Source organism: Rhododendron vialii, chromosome 11a (assembly GCF_030253575.1).
Source record: "Rhododendron vialii isolate Sample 1 chromosome 11a, ASM3025357v1".
NCBI lineage: Eukaryota > Viridiplantae > Streptophyta > Magnoliopsida > Ericales > Ericaceae > Rhododendron > Rhododendron vialii.
In genome coordinates, this window is record NC_080567.1 from 2,786,424 (window position 1) to 2,792,423 (window position 6,000).

Sequence of the window (6,000 nt, forward strand, 5' to 3'; positions counted from 1 at the left end):
TACTTAGTGACGGATTTGACTCCGGTTCATTGGAATTCGTAAGAAAAGCATCATTTTTTAGCGGAGGTGAAACGGTTCTCTTTTGATGACCCATACCTTTTCAAGTATTACGCTAACCAACTTGTCCATCGTTGTGTTGCCGACTCCGAGCAACAAAGCGTGATCAAATTTTGCCACACAGAGGCTTGTGGTGGCCATTTCTCTTTCAAAAAGACCGCCGCAAAGATTTTGCAATGCGGGTTCTATTGGCCAAACTTGTACAAGGATACCTTTGCCTATTGCCAGGGTTGTCCTCGTTGTCAGCTTTTGGGGTGTGTGATGCAACGCAATGAGATGCCGCTTACTCCTATCTTGATCATTGAAGTTTTCGATTGCTGGGGCATCGACTTCATGGGGCCTTTTCCATCGTCCTTTGGGTACCTCTACATTTTGTTGGCGGTTGATTACGTCTCCAAATGGGTAAAGGCTATTCCTACGCGCACCAACAATCATTCTGTTGTGGTCGAATTTTTTAGGGACAACATTTTATCCAGATTTGGGATGCCGAGGGCTATCATTAGTGAACAAGGGTCTCATTTTTGCCACCGGTCCATTGCCGCTCTTATGAAGAAGTACGCCATTGTGCACAAAGTTTCAACTGCCTACCATCCTCAAATGAATGGCTAGGCGGAGTAGCGAATCGGGAAATTAAGAATATCTTGGAGAAGACGGTGAACCCTACCCGTAAGGATTGGTCAACTCGTTTGGTCGACGCTTTGTGGGCTTATCGTACTGCGTACAAGATGATTTAGGGCATGTCTCCCTACTGACTTGTTTATGGAAAAGCTTGCCACTTGCCAGTGGAGCTCGAGCACAAGGCGTATTGGGCAATCAAGAAGCTCAATTTCAATATACCCCTTGCCAGTGTCCGCCGTAAGCTCCAACTGACGGAGCTCGAGGAGATGAGGTATGACGCTTATGACCATTCTAGTGCTTACAAGTCTAAAGTCAAAGCAAGGCATGATAAGAAAATTGTGGTTAAAAACTTTGAACCAGGGAAAAAAGTTTTATTGTATAATTCTCGTTTGCATCTTCACCCAGGTAAATTGAGCTCATGCTGGGCCGGTCCTTATGTTGTCAAAACTGTTTTCCCTCACGGTGCAAAAGAGGTTGAAAGCATGAGTAATGGTTCAACTTTTAAGGAGAATGGTCAACGGCTTAAGTCTTTCCTTGGTGGCTTCGAAGTTGGCAAGCCTGATGAGGATTTGGTCAATCCAGTTTACACGGATGGTCAGTCGGTGTAGTTTTGAGTTACTTTAATTTGCACGGGGAGCGAAAGCGTAACCGCTGAACTTAACTGTTTGTCGGACCCGGCCCCCGGGTAGGAGGTACCCACCATTGACTTGGGTATATATAGCTCCGCACGCCGCTATTAAAAAAAGGATCGTGTGCCTAGCTTCGGTTAGTAAGGGCAATTTTAATATCAGTGACATAGGACTTTTATTAGTTTTTCTGATAGGAGTTATTCACAGTGCACCACTCATGTCTTCCAGATTAGCCCCAACGAGGGCAGTATAGATCATAGGTTCGGCCTTGATATTCCCATGCTCCACTACTGCACTTGGCTCTATCTTGTACCTGCTGGTTACGATCTTAGGGGACGCTGGACTTAATTGTTTGGTGGAGTCCAGCTATGACTTGGACGCTCCAAGCTCTAATATTAAATCTTTCTATGCTTGTACATTTGTAAATATTGTTTTTTTTTTGTTTTTTGCATGTTTATTATGTTTCGGGATTCCCTCATTAGAAGATTTCACCAATGCATCATTGTATCGGGCTTTAATTAGTTCTCTTTGTAGTAGTTTACCATTAATGATCCATGCTTTCCGGATATGTCCCTATCGGGAGCAATTTAGGTCTTTGGGTGAGACTTGATATTCCCGTGCTTTGGCGCTAGGCACTGTCTCATCTCACTTTGTTTCGATCATAGGGAATGCTGGCTTAATTGCTTAGTGAGGTCAAGCGATGAATTTTACTTTAGGCATGATGTAAGAAATTTGACGGTCTAGTATAGCCACCTGTGTTTTACCTCGCCGGTACGACACGGGAAGAAAAGTATGACTCGTGAGATTGTGTGAAAATCAGGTGGTGTCTTTGATGTTCATTTGTATATATTTGTCTCTGTTGGCGCCCGGATAACACAAACCGGGCAGTTCTAATGACATTTGGCTCTTAGTACGTAGTTCAAGCTTAAGTCTTTTACAGGGTGAACATGCTACCACACCAGGCTTGGTGGATTGGATCTACAGTTGGACTGATTAAGGCATTCAGAAGCCCTAAGCATGGGTGCAATTATGTGTCGCGGTTGTTAGTCCAACAAAGCTTTGGCCATGATCCCATGTGACTAGCTGTGGTTCCTTTGGAAAAGGTGAAGGAGTCGACCTTGAAAGTTGTTCGAATAACGAAAGGAGCCGGTGACGAAAAAGCCTCCAACTTGGTCGAGGTATAAGGGGGTTGACATTCCCCCGGTGGTACATTCTTTTGTCCCTTTCCTTACTGTTGTTCTTCATGCTATAAGGGCATAGCATTTCTTAAGTTGGGGGGAGGGATATATATATGATATATATGTTTTATGCTTTTCGTATTATTTTTCATTTTTAGTAGAACAATTCTTCCGTTAGTACAAAATTTTGTGGATTAAAACAACTTGGTACATGCTTATTGTTTCTTAACTGGCAAGAGTTTGGTGTTTTGATCTTAAGTGATTTAGTACATTTCAACTCATAAGCATGATTAAGGATGAGCAATTAGGTGTTGATTATGTTTTGAGCAAGTTTTACCATATCCCGTTCATTTTTCATCGTAAATTCTTGGGTTAGGTAAATAATCTCTTGTCATGCCTAAATGTGTTTGATATCGTTGTTGAATCATTTTGGAATCTATGGCATACTTAGAAAGTGATACAAGGCATTCTTTGTCTAATTAAACCACAAATGTGTCCCCTTGTCCTATTTCGTATCCTAGTCCGCATCCTACCGTTTGTTTAATAACTTAGGGAGCCGGAGTATGGAGGGTTGTTGGGAATGGTGTTCTACTGCTGAGAGGTGTTCGGGGGATGTTTGAAAGGCGTTGGGAATGAGCGGAAGTCAAACCGTTGAAGTGGGTAAAAGTTCAGAATTTCAGAAGGCCCGTACCGGTACTGTGAATTGCCCAGTACCGGTTCCCACTTGGCAGAACTTGGAATCAAAAATTCATAACCCCGAACCGATATTGGGATTCGGCCAGTACCAGTACATGCTGTCCAGAGTTTTTAAAAAAAATTGGGCTTGTTTGTTTTCTCTCTCCTACCCACTATATAAACCAAAACCCATCCTTTCCTCACACCTCACGACCCAGAGAAATGGCAACCCTAACTCTCTACCCTGTTCTCTCTCAAATCCTCATGAAATCACTCAAAATCTCCCTCAAACCTCCAAGAATCTTCACAATCCCATTCAATCTTCAAGATTTAGGGGAGGAAATCAAGGTTTCAAGACTAGGTTTCTCACTCTCAGCCCGAAATCCATCATCAATGAGGTAATCTATAAACCCCTACTCTTCTTCACGGAGTTTCCTAGTTTTCTGCCGTGATTCTCCATGTTAATCCACCAAAGTGAAGGGTTTTCAAGTTTCATGAGGAGTATTGCAAGATTTTGAACCTTAGATCCCTAAATCCCAAGGGTATTCCAAAATTTCTCTCTCCCTATCCCCATATCTCGAATTCCCCCATATGTTCAACACACTCATCACTTTACACCTTTGTCCAACACACCAAGACCCTAATTCTGAAAAACCAATCAGATTCCTAACCTAAATTTTTGAATTTCTGCTCAGTGAATTGGATTAGGGGGTTTATTTCCTGCTACTATTATTGATTGGATTGTATTGGGGTAAACTTCCGCTACTGTGCTATCGGAGTTTGCATTGTCGTGGGCTGCAATTTACTGCAGTTTCAGGTGTTCGACTAAAGTTTGGGGGTTGCTCTGTTTTGCTTTGTTGTTGCTCTGTTTTGAGGTTTTGTTGATTAAAAGATGGGGAGATCAAAGAAACTTTTGGGGGATGCAATTAAGTCAGTCGATAGTTTCGGTAAAACGTCTTACTTAAAATGTGCCGACCTGGAGAAAATTGCCGAGCGGGCAGAGAGGAATGAGGAGGAAAATAGGAAGAGAAAAAGAGAGAAAAAAGATGAGGAAAAAAAGAAATGGGAGAAGGAGTTGAATGGTCAGAACTATACTTGTGAGCGTCAAGTGGATCACACGAAGATGGGAATTCACCCGATCATTGATATCATCAACCAACGAGGTTTACACTTTTTTTCGATCCAATCAAAGGCTTTAAACCAAAGTTGGTGTTTGATTTTTATGCTAATATGGAAGTGGATGAATCAAACGAGAAAATAACGTCTCGCTTGGGGAAGAAAACTATGCTCATAACCCCGATCGTCATAGCCAAGTATTTGAAGAACTACCAATGTCCCCCCCTCCCATTCGATCACTTACCCTGACCGCAGATGGTCTAAGTCCGAGGAGGAAATTCAAAATGCCCTAACCGATAAACCATTGAAACTTGACCGTTTTGTCCATGGCAAGTTATGTAAGGACCCGTAATTTCGGAAATTATTTAAAGGTTTATTAATATTAGAAACTGAGGAAAATGTGAAATATGTGTTTATGAGATTTGGGGTCAATGTGAAAGGATTGTTAGTGGAGGGAGTGCAAGTGTGAGTTATGTGTGTGTGTGAGTATATACAGGTGTGTGTAGGAGTAGGGGATTAAAATCCCAACTCCATTGTCTCTCTCCATCTCCTGACCTTTCCCTCTCTTTCGGCTCCTCTTCTCTCTCTCTCCCTCTCCCTTTTGCTTCCAACCAAAACCCACTCAAACAAACCTCCATTTTACTTTCTCTACACGGTTTTGAGCTTGAATTTTGTGGGTCGAGCTCAGGGAAGGATGAACTAGTTGATTTCCAATTTTTTCGGAGTCTAGGACTTGGGAAGTCTTGGGGTTTTTCTCTCCAAACTCGAGGTAGGGATTTCTTGCTATAGGTATATGTTTATGAGTTGATTTTGCACCTAAATCGTGCCTTTGGTCATTGTTGATGTTGTTGTGGTTGTTGTTGTGTTGAACCCCATTAAAATCTGCAGAACATCTACTCGAAATGAATTGTTATCGATACCATTTGCATTGTTATCAATACCTTGTGTTCGACAACCCAGAAAATCATATGTTATCGATACCTTTCGTCCTTGTTATCGACACCCTTGCATCTGGAACACTTCTTGGTCAAATGGTATCGATACAATTTTGCTAGGTATCGATACCTTTGGCTTAGGGACAGTTTTTCAGCTTTGTTCTAAACTTCATCTTTTTGAACCCTGATCACTTCTAACACCTCTAAAACACCTTTAAACCATCTCTAAGCTTGGTTACTTGTCCTTGGATGATTCGTTGATCATTTCCACTCTCTAAATAATCGTTAAGTGTCATCTTAGTTTCGTTGTAAATGAGAAATGTACTGTAAAGCTGGTTAGGGGTACCGTAGGCTATATGGGGTGTCGTAGTGAGTATTATGGGTAGATGTGAGCATGTCTAGTAGGATCTCTTGCCCTCTTGATTCGTTGAACTATTAGTTCCCAATGGCGTTCGTTATCTAAGGTTTAAATATCGATACAGGCGGGTCGTACGTCATATAGTTACTATGGGTTGGTAGGTTACTTAGAGTATGGTGACATACGTGGGGAATGTAAGGGGTGGATGTGAACTTGTCTGGTGGTCCAAATGATGTTAAGATGATATAATAACTTGTGTCCTCACGACTTGTCGAATCTTTCAATTCTTTTGGCACTCGTCCTATGAGGTTCAAGCGTAGAAACAAATGGATAGAGTATTGTAGGATTATATATATATGGGCTTAGTACGTTATGTAGGATGCGGATATGTATATTAATGAAATGGCATGAACATGTATATTTGTGGAGTTATG